Genomic DNA, 22,690 nt, shown 5'->3' with positions numbered 1-22,690 from the left:
TATGGGACAGGGCACTCATGTCTTACAGGTTCTCTTTCTCACTCACCTTGTAAAATTACAAAAGGAAAATCAGTACCAAATTCATCCTCATATAGAAATGAGGCTGCCTCATTTACATACACATATTACATAGCAATAACATGTTCGTATCACAGAGAAAGTGCTCTGGAAATGGCCACATGCATTGTTTGTATTCTTACTCAGGTCGGCCTGACAGCCATGGTGCAAGCAGAGCCCCAGGGACAAGGGCAGTCTGGAATACTGCTGGAAAATAAATAAGACAAGTGAGAGGAGGTGGGAATGGTGGGGACCACTGACCTGCCAATCTTTCAACAAACATTTCCTGACCAACCCTGCCTGAGGCTGCTTGATCTCATTTAATTCTCACAACAACCCTAGGAGGTTGCTTCTATGATCCCCATTCCCTAGAAAAGGACAGGGAGACCTCAAAAGAGGTTGGTCATGCCTTTGGTGGTTTAGTAACATGCTCATTCCAGAAGCCCACCCAGGGCCTTGGAATTGCCAGTGAGATGTTTGTCAAGCCCTTGGCCCAGGTCCCCCTCCTGAGAAGTTCTCAAACAGATCCTTCCATTTTGGACATCATAAAGGCAACAGAGTCAGTCGAGAAAGACTGACACCCCCTTGGGGAGGGAAACACTCCAGTTAGCTAGCAAACAGGTTAACACAGGCAGAGATGTACAGGAAAGTAGACAGAGAATCAAGGTATAGGCATAGTCAGGTTTTAACGACCAATGCCCCCTCACTAGGGCATTGGTTTTATGTCTTTAGCTGAGTGGGACAGCTGGCTGGTCAGTTCTGGTCCCCTTCATCCTTTGCTGTCCTGGTTCTGGGGATTTGCTTGTGGCTGCTTTGTATTCCTGACGGGATCCAGGAATCCGTGCATCTAGTGTCCTCTGTAATTGACCAAAGGTTAGAGGGCCTGCTTAAAAGCTCGAGTATGAAAGTATTAATTATAATTTAAGCTAATTAATAATAATTAAAACTAATTAGTTAAAATTTTAAATTGTCTTTTAATTACTAATGGGCCTGGGGGTGGTGCAAGGCCAGTGGCAGGGTTGGGAATCCACCCACCACATTGTACCTGAAATGCCACAAGGAGGGGTGGAAGTACTTTAAGATGTAAAGGAGCAGCTTGGTGGCAGCTTGGCGTTGAGGGGGGTTGGTCTTCGTTGAGGAGAGTTGGTCTTCGTTGAGGGGGGTTGGTCTTCAAAGACAAGGAGGTCAACAGATGATTTCATTCCTGAAGAGAGACCCTATGGCATGGGAGGGGGGTCAGATCAGAAACCAGTTTGATGACCTCTAATGGCCAGCAAAGGAAGAGCAGAAGAGTGGGAGGAGGCAGTAGGAGGGAGAGGGAGGAGTGGCAAAGGAAAGGAAAGGGGAGGGAGGGAGGAGTTATAAGAGAAGAGGGAAAGGTGTGGAGGGAGGAGGGAGAGAGAAGAGGAGAGCAGTGAGAGAGGAGGGGGAGGAGGAAAAAAGATGAGGAATATCAAGGGGAGGGGCAGGCGGGAAGAGGAAAAATGGGAGGAGGGAAGAGGAGAAATGGGAGGGAGAGGAGAGAGAGAAGAAATGGGAGGGGAAGAAGAGGAGTGGGAGGGGGTAAAGATGAGTTGATTGACAGGTCACAAGTGTTAGCTGTGTGCGCATGCGCCATTCAGAGCCCCGCATGCGTCACTCAGAGCCCCCCCCTTAGCGGGCTGTGAATCATTTGCAAGCACAGACCGCTAGGGGGCGCGCGGCCCGCACCTAGAACCCAAGAGCTCAGCCACCTGCGGCTCCCCCGCCCGCGCCAAAGTGCGCAGCTGCCAAGTGCGAGGCTGGTGTAGGATGGGCAGGGGGCGCCCAACAGGTCTGAGGCTTGGAGGGAGGCACATCCCACCCAGTCCCTTGAGCAGCGCCGCTATGTCCCCTAAGCACCTTGCCAACCACCACCAGCCAAAGTCCACCTGTGGACATCGGACAGCACCCTCCCACAAGCGTCCAGGGGGCTTCCTACACCCCCGCCTCCAACCACAAGGGTCACCCTGCAACAGAGCAATGTGAGGGTATCATTTAGATCCCGGCCATAAGGGTCTTCCCAGAGCACCAGTCCACTTCTGATAAGTAAAAACAGAGAAATCTTAGCTCCCACTTTCAGTAAATCCAATTAGACAAATTAATTCCAATTATAAAGACCCAGGTGTCAATACACCATTTTCATTCATTTTTGTTGTTTCGGAAAACACGACATAAGCTATGATATGACCAGAAAACAATATTAAGGCAGATATATCATCCTGACCCTCCTTCACCCTCGGGCACGGACATGCTACCCCCCAAGATCTTGCCTCCATTGCCACAGCAACAATCTCTGACCCCACATGTGGAGTCTACAGCTTCTTCATCCTGCTCCAATAAACCACACCTTCTTAAGACACCCGTAACCAAAGACCACTGAACATAAACTAATATGCGTCCTCGCTCCCCTACGACACCCTAAGTCACACGGCCAGTGCGGACCACAGCATCTCTGCTCTGGGTGAATCCTGCGGCAGCTCCAACAAATCTGGGAATCTTAAAACACTTCCCCTTAAGTAAATGAATCCAGAATCATCCAGTAACTCCCGCATCAGACCCCCTCCAGCAGGAGAACAAAGGCCACCTCCCCTCCCCACCCCGCCCCCCAAAATTCCGCAGTGCCACCAGCGCCCTCTTGCGGCCAGCAAGAAAACCTTCCAGAAACCTGCCACGTAGCAGCCTGCTTGCGCGCGCGCCCCCCCCCCACCCTGCAAGCCCGCCAGCCTAGGGTGGGGAGGGGGCAGCCAGGGTGGGGGGGACTTGATAGGGACAAAGGAAATAGCCAAAGGCGACTTAACCAAAAATCAACATGTAAGAACCTTCCAGCGACCACCACTCAACAGTGAAAAGACCCCCGACCCCCAATTCTCAGCTCCCAACGCCAGGATCCCCCTCAATACACCCCCTTTTCTGCATTTCTCACCTCCCTCCTCCCCGAGACCCAAGGACACGGCCTTTTCTCCACCCCAACCCGCCCCCTGCATCTCTTCTGCCCGGCCCCCAGTTCCTTTCCCCTCCGCTCAGCCCCCCCTTGTAGGAACAGATCCTGGGGCCCCCAGCAGGTTTGCACTTGGCCGCCATCTCTCTCCTTGGTGAGAGTGGTCGCCCAGGGAAGACCAGGTGATGTCAGTTAGAAATTTAACTCTAAATTTTGACTGGAATCCGCTCTGCACCTAACCCATGTTTTAGGATTCGGAACCCCTCCCAAATAGGGACTTTCACTCGTCCCACCCACCAAACACCTGGCCAAAACCTAGGGAGAAAATGTTCCCGGGAGACCCCTCTCTTATGGTGCCTTCGCCCCACTAATTTCTGGGACTCACAGAATGCATCTCCGCCATATCTCCCACTATTATTGCGATTCTGAAGGCGGCTTCGAACACAGAAATGCTAGGTTTTGTACCTCTTAAGACTGCGACACACCAGAATTCAACAGAGGTTGGATAGATCCTCCTTGTCCTCTTAATGTAAAGCCCTACCATCCAGCCTACCCTCAAGGATAGGACGAGAAAGGACTTCTGATATCCCCCCACCCAAGAAAATGTGCCTAAAGAGTTTCCTTCCTGACAGAATGTCGTTGGCGATGCTCGGGGACCTGGCGAAGTGGCCGCCTTCGGGAGAAGGTCCTCGGCATCTGTATTTCGGCATGTCCAGGAGGACAGCGCCGAACCCAGAAGGGGATGTTGTCTTCCTTTTGCCATCCTTTGAGGCAAGGATGGCCACCCACTCACCAGGTGCGGGATTCTCGCGTGGGCGCCTCGGCTCTCCTGAGGAGCTCCGGCCCTGGCCAGCGAGCCAAGGCGAGCTCCTTCGTTGCTCTCTGCTGTCTGCGCTAGGGGCTGGCTGGGTGGGGTTTATGTGGAAGCGCAGAAGGGGTGGTCTCTGACGTCAGCGCATTCTGCTGCAATGCGCTCATTTCTCCAAAGGTGATTGGCCGGAAAAATGAGCCCCCCAGATTCTATGACAAATTGCTCTAGCCGCACCCAGATTGCAGCAAAGAAGAGAGGAAAAAATTCTGCCGCAGTGCCCCTGGCCGCCATGACCAACACCCTGTATAAGCCTTGCTCCCAAGGAACGGAGATTTGTGGGCACAATTTGTTGGGAAATCACCCCAAGGGATGGTTGTCCTTAGGCGGACAGAGGTTAAAAGTGGGGCGGTGGGGGTGGCAGGGGCAGCGATGACACACCTGGCGACTTCAGAACATCTATCAGAGGATGCGGGCTTTAGGTAAAGAAAATGACGTTTTCTCTTATTGTGCAGGAAAATAAGTCACCCTGGGCGAGATAACTGGTTCCAAATTTTCAGCAGGCGGCTGTCACCCCCCTCTAGCCCTCCGGTCCATTTCTGGTCTTATCTTTGACAGGGGTGACAGAACACAGCATCTCGGTGTCAGAGAAAACTGATACTGCGTCCCAGGCTCTGCCGCTTACAACCTGGGTACCCAGAACCCTTTAACGTCTCCTTCTCTCGCACGGGATCCATTTCCTCCACCTTAACAAGAGGGTACCCCCGTAACCAGGGTTGTTAACAAGAATCTAGACATACGCCACGTCGCTGTAACAAAAGTACTTCGCGAGGGAGGACTAGGTCCCAGTGGAGATGCCTGGGGTACTCCCCCCAAATTGGGGTGACTTTTCCGCACATGCACTTTGAAAGAACTCCTCACACACTCCAGCCCGGGAAACAGGCAGCAACACATGTTTCGGCAGAGCAGAGCCACACGGCCTCATGCTCCCGGAGTTGGCACACGAGAGTTAATCCTTAACAGGTGGCGCCTTCGGCAGCTCTGTCCGGCACTGAGTGGCCAAGCGGGCAGAGCCGTCAATCAAATGTCCTCTCTCAAAGGTCAAAATCCTGTTGAAAGGGACTAAGGGTCTATCTTAGGGTGAGGTGGGTGGCAGCCGGGAGGACAAGAAACGGAGTGCTCGGTGACAGGGGTGAGCCTAAGTTGATGAGCCCCCAAAAAGTAAAACAGAAGAGCCCCTACAGAAGGTTTCAAGTTAGAACAGCTCCGCTGCAACCTCTGAGCGGCTCAAACAGCTTCACAGTGATCCCCTACCCCCATGCCCGTGAGATCTCCTGAGGCGACTAATACAGACAGGAGATTCTGGAGCTGAAAAGAAAGGCTATTTCTCAGCCCACCGCTACTAACAAGGGAGGTAAAAACTGACCACCCGGTCTTCAGAGACATGGAACCTTGGATGGGGGAGTGGGGGGGGGGAACATTTCCATATGAACAGGGCACTCTTGAGGAGAGGAAGATTTGGGAATTTGGGGGCATTGTGGGGAACTATCTTAATGTGTCGGATAATGTGAGGGAGAAAGAAAACCCCATTTCCAGCCGGTGGAGCAAGCAAGGAGCCCCAGAGACTAGAGCCCCGGAAGCAGGACTAGCAAGGCAGAAAGGCCTGCACCAGGCACAGACGTCAAGAACGCTTCAAAAAATCATGGCTCCGAGCACCCACGTCAACAGGAGAACGTTTATTAGCCACGGTATTAATAGCTAGGAAACAGCCGGAGCTGGCCGGGGCCAATCAGCAGCCAGAAGCCCCTGTTGTCAGGCCCCCGCGACCAATCAGACACCAGCAGGCCCGGTTGCTAGCCTCTGGGGGGCAGAGGCGAGGGGTGAGCATTGTCGTGGGGCTCTCCTTTACCCACCATGCGAGGGATCTGAGCCGGCCACCGGAGAGCATCCCGAGCCACGCACTTTGGGGCCCTGGAAACTACACAGAAACAGTTCGTCCGGCGTCAGCACTGCAACACACACACCCCCAAAGACGCTAGCTGATGCTCTGGTAGGAGCCCCAAGCCTTGGTTGGGGTACTCCTGGAGGCCACAGACACCCAATGTCCAGTCTCTGTCCTCAAGGCCTGGCATCGTGAAGAAAGTTGGGCCTCCCAGTGCAAGGTCAGCCTCTCTGCCTTTTTCTGGCTCTTAAGCCGGCTCCTTTGAGGTTAACAGTTAACTTCATTCATCTATTTCAGGGTCTTACTGACAGGCCAAGGTAAAAGACCCTGGAAATTATGTTTCCCGCAAAAGCACCACGGGTTTGAATCTGGGCTCTGCTCCCTCCTAGCTGGAAGGCTGAGGTCCAGGCCCTTCCCCTCTCTGGGCCCCTATTTCCTCATCTGGAAAAAGGAAAGAGTTGGACAAGATGGTCCCCAAGGAGCCTTCCAGTCCTGCTTTGCTTGATTTGAATGTATACATCAGGCGAGTCAAATGTCTTCCAGAACATTCTGCATGACAGTAATTAGTATCAGGTGTATCCTGCAGTCCATGTGGTTACTTCATCATGCTGCTTTTCTTTCCATTGTATTTTATTTTAAACAGAACTCCATGGCAACATGTTTATCCTTCTGGCTTCCTAAAAGAAAGAAAGAAAGAACGAAAAAGGGGGGAAAAGGCAAAGGGAGAAAGAAAAGACTGTTGTAAACTAATCTCCACTGAGTGTGGCTTAACCACAATAAAAAAAAAAAAATCCATATGCTTAAATGTTTTTGTTGGCTTTTCTGGAGCTCAGAACCTAACTTTTTAAATATTTATTGGTCCAAAGCAATGGAAGAAATTCTTGCAGGAGCCAAACCTATGGTAATATTTGGATCTAAACTGTTTTTTCAATCTGAGCAATGCTGTATATGCTTTCCTTCATCAAAAAGGACATTTGGGGGCTCAGATTCATATCTATAGGGGAAAACAGACAAGGAAATCCAGGTTTGAGAAATGGAGCCCTTTCTCCCTGTACATGCTGAAACCCAACTCTCCTGAAGTCCTGGAGGGAGGCCAGTGTCCCAGGCGCATGGCTTAGCTGGCTCTTTTTTTTTCACATAGATGTAATTCAAAGCACACATTTTTCTCCTTTTTTTAATTCATACTTGGGAACCCTCAAAAGCCGTGTGAGCAGTCTCCTATCCACATGTACATACTTGTGGGAGAGAGTACAAACGTCCTAAGATTCAGTCAGGAAATGAAGACAAGGTCTTCCTATACCCATCTCCCAGGCATGGGTAAACATACTCTCTTCTAATAAACCAAACTGAAGGCTTTTAAAGAACAGCATACCCAGAGGGACTACACCTCAAGGTAGGTCTCCCCAGTTTTCCAGGTTCCCCTAAAATGTTAGTGCTCACCAGAGATCTCTTAGGACCCTCCCCTGCACTCCTTGCAAGGCTGTGTTGACAGTTGATGCTGCCTCAACTACTCCCCACATGATCTTACAATCCTAAATTGTAATTCCAACCCCAGCCTCTGGCAATTCAAGTCTCCTAAAATTGCATGTCCCTGAACACCCCACCTTCCATTTCACCGTAGACTTCAGCCAAAGTCAGAGAAGCGGCAGAGGATATGGAGGGTCTTGCATAAGGCTGTTTTTTTTGTTTGTTTGTTTGTTTTTGGTGGGACAAAGGGAAGCCTGTCATTGGTCATGTATAATATCTTCGTCATCCATATGCTGTGAGACTGGGCACCAAGTAGTCAAGGATTTAGAGGAAATGGGCCCAGTGTGGTGGCTCATGCCTATAATCCTAGCACTCTGGGAAGCCGAGGTGGGTGGATTACTTGTGTTAAGGAGTTTGAGACCAGCCTGAGCAAGAATAAGACCCCATCTCTACTAAAAATAGAAATACTAGACAGGTGTTGTGAAGGGTGCCTGTAGTCCCAGCTATTTGTCACCACTGGCCAGTTGCAACCCAAGAGTAAATGGTCTACAATAAACTGTTGTCCTTCTCCTCATCTAACCCTACAAAGCGGGAGTATATGAGAGAGAAGGTAGACATTGCTCTTTAGGGCTACTTTTCATAACTAGGGCCAATGAAAAAGAATTGGAAAGTAATACCCCAAATGTTATTAGTTTTTCTAGGTGCAGAGATTCTGGGTGATTTTTCTTTCTACTATTACAAATTTCTCTAATGGCATTTATTACTCTCAAAATGTGCACTTTTTTTTTAAGGCAGCAGTCCCAAGACAAGTGTTGTGGCACATCTGTAGTCCCAACTACTCAGGAGGCCGAGACAGGAGGATGACTTGAGCCCAGAAGTTCAAGGCCAGGTAGGCCACATAGCAAGAAACTATCTCTAAAAGAAAAAAAAAAAAAAAATGCAGCAGTCCAACAAGATTGACCATTTTAGCCTCTTCCTTAGTGACATCAGTTGTAAAATCTTCTTCTAGTAAGTAAATAAAAATTAAGAGACTCTGAATTCATCTTCTGCATAGCATAGGGCATAGTTCCTAGATAGAGGCATTCATGCATGGGTCACTGGTATTGAGAAGCATAGGGGTGCCGGGGGCAGCTATGCAGCCACGTCTGGCTTTTGGAAGGGCTCTCTTGAACTTGCCTACATGGTGAAAAAAATCCCAAGTTGATCAGAGCAAAAAGAGTGAACTTCAATAGTTTTATTTCTCTAGGAGGGACCTACAGAAATCCATTTGCTAGAGGACAAGGTAGGCTAAAAATGGGGTCTTGGGGAAGCAGCCCACTGCCATGGGTTGGGTTTAGAAGTCACATCCTGACACTAGGAAAAGGTTGCCACGTGGCTTCACCCCACCCCCACCAGGCCCCCCAGGCTTTGGGTGTGGGCCAGCCCCGGATTCAAGCAAGGGGTTTTCTTGGCCCTACTCCATGGAAATATTTCCTTCGGTGGAGCAAAGAACTGCTTCATTCAAGTGCCTGCGGCTAGGGAGGGGATGGCTTTCACTGTGTTGACAGAGAGTGCAGAAGCCTGGGGAGGGGCCCCAGAAGAGAAAATGTATTCCAGGTAGAACAAGACTGGAAAGTTTGCTTTTTTGTTTTTTTTTTTTTTAAACTAAAAGATTGCTGACAGTTGAAAAACTGCTACCCCACCCAGGAGAAGACATTTGTACCAGATTTCGACAAGGACTAGAAACATTTTAATGTCAAAGAGGAGGCCAATTCTGGGTAAACATTTAAGGACTGGACCATCCCAGAGCCTACAGTCAGCCTCTCAGAGCCAAGCCTGAGGATATCTGTGCCTCAAAGCCAAACCAGAAGCCACACTCCCCCTAGTAGGGAGTTAAGGGTGCCTAGGAAACACTGTATAATCAGAACTGTGTGCACAGAGGGGCTGTGGGGAGGGGGTCCAGGAAGCATGTGTTCCTCCCTCACTGACCTGAAGTTTGCTGATGTCCAGGTCATAGTCCATGGCCAGAGGAGGGAACTGGTAAACATAACAGGCTCCCTTCACTTCCACCAAAAAGGCAGAAGGGCACACAGTTACCTGATGCCTGTTTCAGAGAACTGCTCAGAAGTTTACAAGCATTTGAGAGGGAATGAGAGAATAAGGGCATGAGGGCTTGGGTAAAAGTGAGCAGAGTCCTATCTAAACCAACAGAAGGCAGAGCCTTCGAGGCAGGGTAGGTCCCACTCTAGGTAGTGGCCCTGGCTGTCCAGAGTTGGCAACCAGCTATGCATTGTGCACCTTGTCCTCAGGGAAGACAACCCAGAAGACACAATGTTGCAAAGGCTGGGTCCTGGCTCTCCTTCCAGGCTGGTGGGGTGACATAGCAATCTTTTTTTTTTTTTTTTTTTTTGAGACAGAGCCTCAAGCTGTCCCCCTGGGTAGAGTGCTATAGCATCACAGCTCACAGCAACCTCCAACTCCTGGGCTCAAGCAAGTCTATTGCCTCAGCCTCCCAAGTAGCTGGGACCACAGGCGCCCGCCACAACGCCCGGCTATTTTTTTGGTTGCAGCCATCATTGTTGTTTGGCGGGCCCAGGCTGGCTTCGAACCCGCCACCTTAGGTGTATGTGGCTGGCACCTTAGCCACTTGAGCCACAGGCGCAGAGCCGTGACATAGCAATCTTGCTTGGTGGTTGAGAATTCCATCCCTGAGATCAGACTCTTAACGTCCAAGAGGAGACCAGATGTTAAGTGCTGGTCCACTTCTACCTATGTGGCCTGGGGTCAATTGTTTAACTTCTCTGAACCTCATTTCCATGGTCTGTATAATGGGGATAAATTACCTCCTTCAGTTTAGAAGAGTAAAAGGGGAGAAAAAATGTGCCCTATATTCACTACATACCCGCAGCTGTGTCCCATGGAGCATGGTAAAGAGACCATCTAGTTTTTGATGTAGTTTATGTTTATTTTCTAAGACTAATTTTATTTTGTAATTTTGAAAAAGTTAATCCAACATAACATCTAGGCCAATAAGCAATGAGCAAAGATCTCTGTTGTGTATGTCCTGTTGCTGTACCCTGACATCTTCAAGTTGATGGGAGTGCCTTGAACCCTCTCTGAAATGCCTCACAAAATGGCAGCTTCACCCTGAACTCCGGGGCATGGGCTCTGCCAGTCTCCACATCAGAGAGAAAAGAGAAACAGGCCTCCCCACTCATAGCCTTTTGAGCTGAGCCCCTGGGCTCTCTGTGGCCCAAGCTTGTCACCCTAAGGCGGCTACCCAACCCAATGCCCTCCCTCCCCATAGCCCAGAGGAGCTGTGTCTGTGTGCTCTTCCTACTTAGGACCTCCTGCCCCACCATCTGAGGGCTGAGATACAGTTTGCAAGCTTAGTGGGAAAACAGATCTTCTAGACACATGAAAATATTCCCAGGACACTTTGTCTGCCCCTTACCCCTCGTCCCCTGTACCTGGTAAGACATGAGCTCTTTGCAATCTTGCATGGTCCTTAAACATTTGGCCAGGAGGCAGTGAGGCAAGTAGGTAAAAACCCAGGCTGTGAAGTCAGCTGGACTAATCTGAATTCTGACACCACCACTTACTAGAAACTTATCTTTGAGTGGGTTCCTTTTACCACATTACCAGGGATGATAATAATAGTACCTGTCCCGCAGGATCCTTGAGAAAGTTAAATGAGGCAAAGCACGGGAACCCTCAGAGCAGTGCCTTGGTACCCAGTAGGTACTCAGTAACCAAAGTAGTATACCCCTGCCTCTTGCCAATAGCCTTTGCTACTCCCATCTATACTCCAGGGAGCATAGATGGCATAATGCCTCCTTTTTCTCAAGAATGCAGGGTACAGAATCTTTCCCAGGGCCTCCTGGTTGGACAACAGCCCAGGCCTGGCAGATAATAGCTGCCTCCATCCTCCACAGTTGGTCCTTCCTGGAGATCCTGGGGCAGGAGAGGTGTGAAGAGTCCAGGGGTACCCAAGACACTGATGGGAACACTTTCTAAAGCCATCATCAGACTAATCTTGCAGCCTCAGCCCACCCAAAGCTTCATTCCCTCTCATTTAGGGTTACTTCTCCACTCCAGGTCACTGGGCACAACCAAGAGTCACATAGGGTCAATGTACAACACTTCAGGTCACCTCGGGTCTCTGTGCTGCACCTAGAGACTGAGTCAGTCTACCCCCTACTTCCTGTCTACCAAGTTACTGGGTTTATGCTGTGCAAACTCTGTGCCCTCGGAGACTCGGGCTCAAATGTTCAACATACCCTTTAGGTGTTTGCGGAAAGGATGAGCTTAAAGACGCCTGCTTCTAGGTAAACCCGAGCTGCCCTAGCACATTTGATGATAAAGAAAAGCAAACAAAGGCAGCCTTTCAAAGGCCTCCCTTGCTCCCACCAGCTCCCAGCCTAAAGAAGCCTTTGCCTTTATGAACTGTGGAGGGGTGAGGGCCTGAAGAAGTCAGGAAAGGACAGCAGCCTCCAGCACCTAGACCTTTTGAAGAGGGTCCTTCCCATGCCACTCCACCAAACTTTAGCTTCCTTTCTGCAAAAATATGAAAATCAATATTCATGCTACAAGTATGCTGTGAACATAAAATAAGACAGACTATTTTTTTTAAAACCTTCCTGCATTATCCAACTGAATAGGGGCTCTAAGGGTCAGTGTCCACAGCTGGGGCGGTAGAGTTTCTCTGAGCCAGTCATCACACAGGTGGCACATGAGTAGGAGGCTAGGCCAGGCACACACAAAACTGGCTGTCCCCAAAATACACCAGCTGAGCTTTTGCATCTTTAGTCTGAGTTCTGTCAACTATGAAAGGCAAATTTCAGATTGTTTTATTCATCAATTTATTCATTCAGTTCAAGAGACGCTTACTGGAGAATAAGGGTTACCAGAGGCTAGGAAGGGCAGTAGGGGGAAAGTTTATGAGTGCAAAAATACAGTCTGAAGAAATAAGATCTAGAATAAGATCTAATATTCAGTAGCACAATAGGGTGACTATAGTTAACAATAATTTGTTGTATAACTTAAAATAACTAAAAGAGTGGCATTAAAATGTTCCTAACAGAAAGAAATGATAACTGTTTGATGTCATGGATACCCCAATTACCCTAATTTGATCATTACACATTGTATGCTTATATCAATGCATCACATAGACCCCATAAATATATACAACTATTACGTACTCGTAATAACTAAAAATAAAAATACTGTTTAAAAAGGACAAAAAGGCTTGGTGCCTGTGGCTCAAGCAGCTAAGGTGCCAGCCACATACACCTGAGCTGGTGAGTTCGAATCCAGCCCGGGCCCACCAAACAACAATGATGGCTGCAACCAAAAAGTAGCCGGGGCTTGGCGCCTATAGCTCAACCGGCTAAGGCGCCAGCCACGTACACCTAAGGTGGCGGGTTCGAATCCCCAGCCCGGACCCGCCAAACAACAATGACGGCTGCAACCAAAAAAAAAATAGCCGGGTGTTGTGGCGGGCGCCTGTGGTCCCAGCTACTTGGGAGGCGGAGGCAGGAGACTCGCTTGAGCCCAGGAGTTGGAGGTTGCTGTGAGCTGTAATGCCATGGCACTCTACCCAGGGGGACAGCTTGAGGCTCTGTCTCAAAAAAAAAAAAAACAAAAAGTAGCCGGGCATTGTGGCGGGCGCCTGTAATCCCAACTACTAGGGAGGTGGAGGCAGGAGAATCGTTTGAGTCCAGGAGTTGGAGGTTGCTGTGAGTTGTGATGCCACAGCACTCTACCCAGGGTGAGAGCTTGAGGCTCTGCCTCAAAATAAATAAATAAATAAATAAAAATTAAAAGGACCAAAAAAAAATGCTAAGCGTGGTGGTTTGCTTGAGCTCACAACCAGCCTGAGCAAGAGCAAGACCCCATCTCTAAAAATAGTTGGGCATTGTGGAAGGCACCTGTAGTCCCAGCTACTTGGGAAGCTGAGACAAGACAATCACTTAAACCCAAGAGTTTGAGGTTGTAGTGAGCTGAGATGTCACAGCACTCTACTGAGGGTGACAAAGTAAGACACCATCTAAAAAAAGAAAAGAAACACTTGTTTTGTACCAAGGACTGGCACTGTTTTAGGTACCAGGGAGAGAATGACAAGTGATGGGACATGTATCCTGCTCACAGAGCTCAGAGGACGGAGGATCTGCGTATATGCTTACTGTGTCCAGCTCTACTCTGGATGCATCTTTAGGTATCTCAGGGGCTCTGCTCTGCCCAGGCATTGAGAGTGACTGCCCATCCTAGCAGGAGGAATCAAGAAGTAAGAAATTGTCATTTAACCCAAAGGAAGAACCCAGTGGGGGCTGGTATGCCCACAAAAAACTAGCACCTCTCGCCTAGGTGGGAGTATCAGGAGCCTGGGCCCATGGCCTTTCTCAACAGTCTGGCCTTGTTGCACATTTCCCAGAAATCTCACTGTTTATACTGAGGGGCCTCCCTGGAGCAGAAGTCACTCAAATCCTGTTTTCAGCTGTAAGTCACTTTCCGGCTGACTCTGGGCACAGGCCTTTCAGAGCATTGAACGTATGGCCACGTGGTCACCCCAGAGGTCCAAGCAAAACTGTCTGGCTGCCTGGTCTGAGCTGGCCCTGAAAGGCTTCAGTGTGTGTCCCAGCTCCCCGCCTTAGGGTTTCACACAGGGCCCTCACACAAACCCTGAACAGCCAGCACAGACCTAGCCCCAGACTTGTGGCTGCTTTCTGCAACCCAAATAAAGGCCCTAATTTGGAGAACCTTGAGTGGACCTAGACTGAGGATTCCTACTAGGGAGCTCAGGAAGTGGCCGGGTGTGGAGGGCTTATATAAGCTGCTCTCTCCCTCCAGACTGAGAGAGAGGAAGATGAGGGAAGGGCAAAGATCCAAGGGGAGTGATGCCCACTGGCACTTATGGGGCTACTCCAACTCCCTCTTGTTACTGCTTATGGGAGGAGGGTCTATGGGCCTCCCAGCCTGCCAAAGAGGAACAGCTTGGCAGAAGTCATCATCAGGTTTCCATATGCTGGAGGTGATACTGTGTCTGTTTCAAACCCCAATAGAAGGCAATGGAAGGTAGAAATGAGATTTGAATGACCCCAGTGTCTGCTGTGGGAGCCCCTTGAGTCAAGTCAAGAGGGCCTCATCCCCATAGGTACATTCCTGGGGCAGGGGTCTTTGAGCTGCCCAGCAGCCCCTGAAGTAGAAGTCTATGCTAAGCAGAGCACAGAAGTAGAGCTGTGTTCCCGTAGGAAAAGATTTTCACACTTAAACTCATGTTCTCTTTAAATAAAAGGAAAACTCCCCATTCCCACACCCTCGGTTCTACACCAAGATTTGCATGCCCCCAGCACAACAGGACTATGTTCTCAGGCAGTCTTTGCTATAAGCCCCAGCTCAACCAAGTTTACGCTTATGATAACTTGGTGCCTCTTACCCCTAACCCACAGCCAGGGGTGTGGGCTAATGGGACTCTTGTCTGAGAAATCACTGTCACTCTGTAAAGCATCCACAGAAAGCAAAAAGGATAACAGCTCGATTTGATTAGCAAATTATCCCTGCAGGACTTTTGTCAGTGTTTGTCTTTTAAGATATCGTTAAAAGTCCATTCCCCCCACCACATACAGCTTCTCTCATAACCTTTAGTCTATCTGCAGTCTACATGGGTGCAACTTCTGGGGAGGGGATTCTGGCAACATAGACCAAATATTTAAACATGCATGAGTTTCAGCCCAGCCATTTGCTCTTGTGCAACTATTCCTACAGAAAAGATTGCGCAGTCTAAGAAGATATAGATAGAGCAGTAAGGGCATCTGGTAGGGCTTTGTCAGTTTGCAAAGTAAACACAACACTTAGTGTACACATGCTATGGGCCAGGCAGGGTTCAAAGAGCTTTTTGTATCTACCAGTGGCTCATTTAATCTTTCCCAAGAGATACGTACTTTATTTTGCATGCTTTACAGTTACAGATAAGGAAATCAAGGCACAAATATGGCCTATGGGAAAAATGCCTGGCTGGACATTTGAAGCAGTAGGAGGCTACCCCTGTTGGGTTGGATTCCCAATCCTCTAGGCCTCTTGCCCACTGGGGACAGGGACACTGATGAGTTCTTGGCCATACCAGTAACAAAGAGCCCCAAAAGAAGCTGGGGTATCATCTGGACACAACCTTCCAGTCTGGAAGTCATCCTTCCCCCTCCAGATATTAGAAGGCCTATGAATCCCTCCCATACTTAGCTCAGAGAAAGGACAACATGATGCCCTGGCTGCTTTCTGGTGTCTGTATTTTAATGTAGAAATCACAGTTGTAGTTAACTCTTCCCAGGGGAACTGGGTCTGTGGGCCTGTTTCCTTATCTTGAGAGAAAGGCCTGTAGTAGTTTCCACTCTAATTCTTCAGCAAGTAACCAGGAGGGGCATGAAGTTCCTGACCACCATAGGAGCCACAGCAAATTACAGGGAACCACAGCCTAGGGTCCAATGCCACAGATCCCCAGGAACCGCCACAATGGCAGAACAGTGCCTCACAACAAGGGCAGCAGGGTACCGTTGCACCACCAATCACGGGTCTGTGCAACCATGGGACCGTGGGACCATCGGACCATGGGACAGCAACACCACTCTTGCTGTGCCATACCCCAACAAATTGACAAGCTAAGGCACGCCGGCCAAGTGACCGAGAGTGCCTTGCCTCTCAAGGGCCCACAGCTGGTTTGTAATCACTGATATGGAAGCTAAAACATTCGAATAATCCTATTTTCAAAGACACCAACCAGCCCAGTCATACATTTGCGCATCCCCAAATCCCCTTTCCTTTTACTTAAAGGATAAGGGTGGTCATCAAAAAGTGCTCAAGAGGCTTCGGGCAGTCTAGGGGTGGATTGTGCAGGCGCCAAGTCTCCTCAAAGACTCAGAAACCTTAAAGCCCATTCCTCAGTCTTCAGCGCTACAAACAGAAGGGGGATGGGCAGACCTTCAGTCTCACCCTTCCCCCACCACAGACAGAGTCATTTGCAAACTTGCACAACCAGATGGGGGGCCTGAAAACTCCAGTGCCGGAGAATTCTTCTCCTTCTTAAAGGAACAGATCAACTCCAGCTGAGAGCAGCCCTGGGAAGAAAGACCACCTTCCTGGGGACAACAGGCTTGGGAGCTGAGCAGATTCTTCATAACCTCCTGAGCCTGGGTCAGTCACCCATCTAGCTGAGAGAAGAGCTCTCCAAGGGGTCCCATAGACTCAGTTCAGGACTCCTTGAAATTTATAATGATTTAGGAGATTGTGATAGGGTGTCATGTTCTTTTTTTTATCCTCAGATCCTGCCCAACAGAGCTACCATTCCCCACTGTTTCAGACGCCACACCTGTGGCTCAGAGAGGCCGAGAGACTGGTCTCAATTCCCCAGCTCTATGTGAGCACTAAAATGACTGCCAATCCCTGGCCACCTAGGTCTTTCTCCTCACTGGCTCGAAGAAGTCACCAGGTTGAGAAGGATACATAGAAAGGATAAGGGGGACCCCCCCCCCAGAGCTTCCCCAACCCTTATGCTAGGTCCTACCAAGTAGGCTTTCTCCTAGCTTCATTGGTAAAAGGCTGAATCTCAAAGGTCAAATGAAAAGGCTTCCTGGGACTAACTGTTCAAATACTTATATTCCTTGTTTCAAGCATAGGGCAGGATCCATTCTTCTTTTTTGTCACTAATGAAATGATGAAGAGCCTCAGGGAAGGTGGGATGCATCAGGAGCAGGGAAGAGCACATCAAACCATGACTTCTCCCCTGGAAGAGACACCATTGTCCTAAAAATCCTCTCCCAGTAAGATAGGCACTTCAGGGTCCACAGAACCAAGGTTATTCACCGGTGAACTTGGGTCTTTTCAGTCTTTTCTGTCTCTGGACAGAATTATTGCTGTCCCTTTTGGAAAAGTAAGACATAGGACTGCTCAGAGTGAGGAAGAAGAATAACTCTTTCTCCTCTTCCAAATAATACAGGGCTAGAGCCTCTGCCCCTTTGGATCTAGGAAATAATTAGGATCTAGGAAACATCTCGTGGGGGTGGACCTGCGTGTACAAACGAGTGTAAGCATGCTCATGTGAGTTGAGGTCAGGATGAGGATGAAGCATGACGACTCAGGGCTGTGCTTACAGAAGGGTCATTCCCAGTGTGGCCTCCTGTCAATAACAAGACCTCTAGTACTCACTATCCCCTCCCAAACAGCTCAGAGCTGAAACTAGCCAGGGACTGGGAGGAGGCTGCAGTCCAGCTCTCTTCAAACTGCACCATCCCCCACCACCAGCCTCAAGTAGGGATTTCCTGGGCTGAGTTACTAGCAAATTTACTGGTAACCTAGCGCCTTGGGGGAGGGTTTACTCAAAGCATCAAAACTCGATTCCTCTAGAAATGTAGAGTTTTAGTTGGGGGAGGTGCTGGATATGAGCCTGAAGCAATTGGCAGCAGCCCCGGCCCCACATCGACAAGCAGGAAGTTGCCTGAGGACCGTAGATAACCTGTGGTCTGAAAATTGTGGCGACCCATGAAATCACAAACCATGGCGAATTGTGGTGAATCACTGTGAACTGTGCTACAGACAACAGCATCCAGACAAAGTAGGGCTGGGAAGCCAAAGAGACAGATCCACTATAGCCAATTACAATGCCTCAGAATTACCCATGCAAAGAACTGCATGCAACCCCAAACCACGGGCAACCAGGAACCGCGAGCAACTTCAAAACCACAGGCAACCTCAAACCGCGGGCAACCTCAAACCGCGGGCAACTTCAAACCACAGGCAACCACAGACCGCGGGCAACTCTGAGCTGTGGGCAACCCCGAACCATGGGCAACTCTGAACCCCAGGCAACCCCATACCGCGGGCAACTGGTGAACCCCAGCTCTGCAAATGAAGTAACTTCCTACAGATCCACAAACTCTCAGCAATTAATTCCTGATTAGAACCTGGGGTATGCGTATTACCCTGATTCGCAGACCTGCCAAGCATCCTACCCTGTACTTGACTTCAAGGAGTAGGTATCAGTCTTGGGAAGAAACTCCAGGTGCCAAACCTCCTCCGAGACCCCAAAAATTCAATTTCTCAGATCCCAGATCAAAAGGAAAAGGTTGCAGCTTATTCTATTATTCGGATGGATCAGGCCAGCCACCAGTTGCTCTGTCCCCAGTGGGAGACATTTGGAAAACAAGCAGAGCCAGGTGGGGGGCAGCCCCTCCCGAAGGGAGGCAAGTTGATCTTTTCTTTTTCTTTTTTGGAGGGAGGAGGGAGTTAGTCTTTTTAACTCTAGCCTATCTCTCTCTTTCTAAAGAAACAAAATTCCTCTAGGTAGGATATAAGGAAAAACTCTAAGGATAAAATTTATGAAGTTCATCTTGGGAAGGGGTACAGTTGCTACTTTTTTTATCCTGCATCCTGCATTCTGCATCTTGACGGGCTTGAGTGGACACAAGACATTTAGGAGCAATCTAGGCAAAACCCCTGATCCTCAGGCTGGGGCATGAGTGACCAGGCTGGCTTCCCCCCATGTCTGTGGAGGACAGATATATCAGGCTACCCACCCACACCCCAGCCTATGGATCAGCGATTTTGCAATGCCTAAGAATAATTGGTACAGGCTCGGCGCCTGTGGCTCCAGTGGCTAAGGCACCAGCCACATACACCCAAGGTGGTGGGTTCGAATCCACCCTAGGCCTGCCAAACAACAATGACGGCTGCAACTAAAAAATAGCCGGGTGCTGTGGCAGGCGCCTGTAGTCCCAGCTACTTGGGAGGCTGAGGCAGTAGACTCGCTTGAGCCCAGGAGTTTGAGGTTGCTGTGAGCTGTGATGCCACGGCACTCTACCCAGGGGGACAGCTTGAGGCTCATGTTTCAAAAAAAAAAAAAAAAAAGAATAATTGGTACAAAAGTGCTCATATAATTCATAGTGTTTTTAGGAGTTATATCATGATTGCTATTTCATTTATTCAATAGAACAAATAAACTGTCATCCAGTTTTATAGAACACCAAGTTCACACCTCTCACTCACCAAGTGGGCTAGGATCACAAAAACTATCAAGGAATGGAATTGGGGTCACAAGTGGGCTCTCAGCGGAATAAATGAGTCTTTGGGGCTCCCCCAGAACAATTTTCCTAAGTTAGAATAAATGTCTTTCTACTGCTGAATTTCAGCAAATACTCAAGAGCGTGCACAAAGTTGCCCAAGGATTGGTGCTGTCTGGCATGATTTTACGTAGTTACCCTGTAATCCATGGATCTGAGATTCTGAGATGCATGAAGTTACAAGCCATAGCATTATGGTAGATCAATGAACTGTGAGGAGAGAACTGCCTCCTCCAGACAAAGACCATCCAGGAAGCCTAGGGGGTCAGGGGAGTCACTGCAGCAACTTGAAGTGCATCATTGAACTGCTAGCATTGGGGGAATCGCTGGCAACTTGTGTATCACCGGCAACTGGTGTACCGCGGGCAACTGGCAAATTGCCGAAAACTGGCGAACCATGGGCACCTGGCAAATTGCCAACAATCGGCAACTTGCTGGCAACTGGGAAACCCAGCTCAGCAGAAGGCCTATGTGCTTTCTTTGTCCATGGAGTTAGCTAGCAGGTTGAGATGAAGCTATGGGTTTCAAACCTCCTCAGATATCCCAAAACTCAATTCTTTGGACCCCAGGAGAGAAGAGAGGAGAGGGCTTCGGGGCTCCAAGCCAGTCCCAACCCTCAGGCCTCAGGCTGAGAGAGCCATTTGCAAAACAGAGAGAGGAATGAGAAACTTCCCTGGGAACTCAGTTGGCTTTTTAAGTAGCTTTCCTCTTCTTAAAGGTACAGGGCATCTCCAATAGGCTTTAAGGTGCCTTCTCTAAGACTGAAATTTACCAAGATCATCCTGGAGAGGAGTTGTCCTTGCTCCCATTCTCGTCAGTTCTTTCTAGGTGGGAAATGCACAAAGCGAGACTTGGACATTTTGGTGTGAGTGAGGAAAGTCATTCTGGTGAAACTAGTACCCCAGACCTGGAGAACAACCACATGCCATCCAGGAAGGATAGGAGATGAGCAAACACCAGTGAATCATGGCGGATTATAGTGAACTGAGGGCACAAACCAGTTGTCTAGCAACTAGAGAATGGCCAGCAAGTGGGAAATATCCAGCCACTGGGAAATCGCCAGTGACTGGAGAATCGCAGGCACTTGGCGAATCGCTAACAGCTGGTGTACTGCGGGCAACTGGCGAACCCAGAGGTGGGTTCAGCTGCCAAGCTGGGTTTGTCACTTGCCTGCAGACCACAGGGGTAGAGCAGGGGAACAGGAAGAACCCACGGAACATTGGATTACGGCGTTGCGGGTTGCAGACCGCGGGCCACTGGTAAATCACAGCCTAAGGAAAACACTTCTCATAGACTCACAAACTTTGTGATCCTATGGCTTGTAACTTCATGCATCTCAGATTCTCAGATCCGTGGGTTACCACACAGGGTACCTACATGAAATCATGCCAGCCAGCACCAATCCTTGGGCAAATTTAGAATCTGGGGCCTAAAATTCTCTTCATTTCTTAGACTCCGAGTAGACATTACGCCAATTCTACACCCGAGCTCAATGCTATTGGAAGTCTTGGGAGGACCCTGTGGGTGCAAATTTCATCAGAAACACTAAAGCTCGATTCTACAGTCCCTAGGCAGAAGAAGGAAGAAAAGTGCATTCTCCACCCAAAGAGCAATTCTGTAGCGGCCTCTAGCCAATCCCAACACTCAGACCCCCATAAGATAGCTATTAGCAAGACAGCAGGAGGGCAAACTATAATTCTTTTGGCCATTGGTCTTTTCTAACCCTGTGAGTCTTTTCTTAAAGGAGCAGAGTATCTCTAGGCAGGAGGATCTTTGGGGCAGTTTATGACTGAAATTTATCAAGTTCTACGGGGAGTAGGGAGTGAGCGTATTCATCTCACTTTCGCCCACACAGGACTGGAGGGGAAAACTCTTCCAGGGTTTCTGGGAATTGGTTCCCCAACCCTGTGCTAAGACTTAAGCGATCCACCCCCAACTCCTAGGCAATGAGCAAATGAAGCACAAGGAAGCTGCTACTGTAAAGGGTACAGGACCCTTCTGCAGTGAACGGTGGTACAGAGAATCAAGGCACAAAGCAACTCTGCATCACGGGGCTCCCTGTGGACTGTGAGCCATGTGTGGGTATATAAGCACAGCCAAGAATGGGGAGCTGGGTGATTGCAGCACTATAAATAGTGGTGAGAAAACCTATGACAGTGAGCTGAGTGAGCACTGCAGTGATCAGCGGCACAGGTACGCTGCGAACCCTGGAACCATCAGGTTGAGTCACTGCTCAAAATCTGACAATCTTCTCCCTGGCAATCTGAAATCACTGATGTGGGGCCTAGGGCCTTGAGGCATCTTATCCCCAGCACCACCAGGCAGCCTAAGCACAGTATTTGAGTATTTGATCATCAAGGCCCCTTTTATTTGTTCAAAGGGGGAGTGTGGCAGTCAAGAGACACCCAAGTGGCCTTTGGCCAGTTTCAGGGTGACCCTACAGCCTGATTTCACTGATCTTCAGGGTTTTGCGGGAGAAGGGGCTGGGCAAGCCAGTTGTAACCCTCCCCCTTCTCAACCCTACCATCTTCAGATATTTCAAACTAGCACAACCAGGTAGGAAGACAGAAAATGAATTCTGCTTGTTTACTTATTTGATGTACCACCTTTTCAATTCTTCCCTTCTTAAAGGAACAGCTTCAAGAACAAAGACCAACTTCCCTGGGGGAGCCTGCTTCTATTTACTTCCCCCAACTAAACCAGCACCACCTCTGCCCCAGGGTGGGAGAAGGATTTTGCAGATCTCCTGAGTTTGAGACCTGGGAGAGTTCAACTCCCACCTTCCGGATGCTGGGGAGGGGTCCAAGCAACACCACTGTGAGACAGACTCTTCCTAAATCCCTTGGCATCTGGTTGCTGCTACTCTTTAATTTACTATGATCTCGGGGGTCTCTGATTTGGCATTTATCACACTGAATCCTCACATCAGTTTCTGGAGGTGTATTTTTCATTCTGCAATTTTATAGATACCTAAACCAGGCAAGTGAAGCCAATTGGCTTCCTTCATTGTCAGCACTCAGGTTAGATCCCAAATCCTGTGACCTTCCTAGGGCTCACTGTGCTGTCCAGAAGGTGAAGAGGGGAACCCCAAACCCTCCAGCCCAGAGCCTTGGAGACATGCCTGGGAAGGCAATGGTGAGAAGCCTCTCAGTGCTTCCTGTGGCAGTGGTAGGCTCAGGGATATGAGCCCTTGCTGAAGGGAGGGAGAGGGAGACTGGGGACAGGGGGCATGGTGGGTCCAGAAAGCTTAAATATTCTAATGCGAATTGCACCCCCCCAAATTTTTTATGGCTGATAATTCCACACAAAGACTGCTGTGTGCTATTAGGACATAGACAGGGCCTCCCTGGAGGATAGAGAAGAGATTCTGA

The 22,690-nt window shown here is 49.2% G+C and overlaps 1 long non-coding RNA gene across 1 annotated transcript; it reads right to left on the bottom strand.

The window, feature by feature from the left end:
- Positions 1–345: 345 nt before the first annotated feature.
- On the bottom strand, positions 346–3,885 carry LOC111724178. The gene is made up of 3 exons (XR_002772516.1): positions 3,810–3,885; positions 1,103–1,274; positions 346–914 (listed from the first exon to the last, which is right to left on the bottom strand). It is a non-coding gene; the product is annotated as an uncharacterized LOC111724178 (long non-coding RNA).
- Between the last annotated feature and the right edge of the window lie 18,805 nt (positions 3,886–22,690).

This window comes from Otolemur garnettii, unplaced genomic scaffold (assembly GCF_000181295.1).
Source record: "Otolemur garnettii isolate 467f Iridium unplaced genomic scaffold, OtoGar3 scaffold00020, whole genome shotgun sequence".
NCBI lineage: Eukaryota > Metazoa > Chordata > Mammalia > Primates > Galagidae > Otolemur > Otolemur garnettii.
This window is presented reverse-complemented; position numbering and strand designations above follow the sequence as displayed.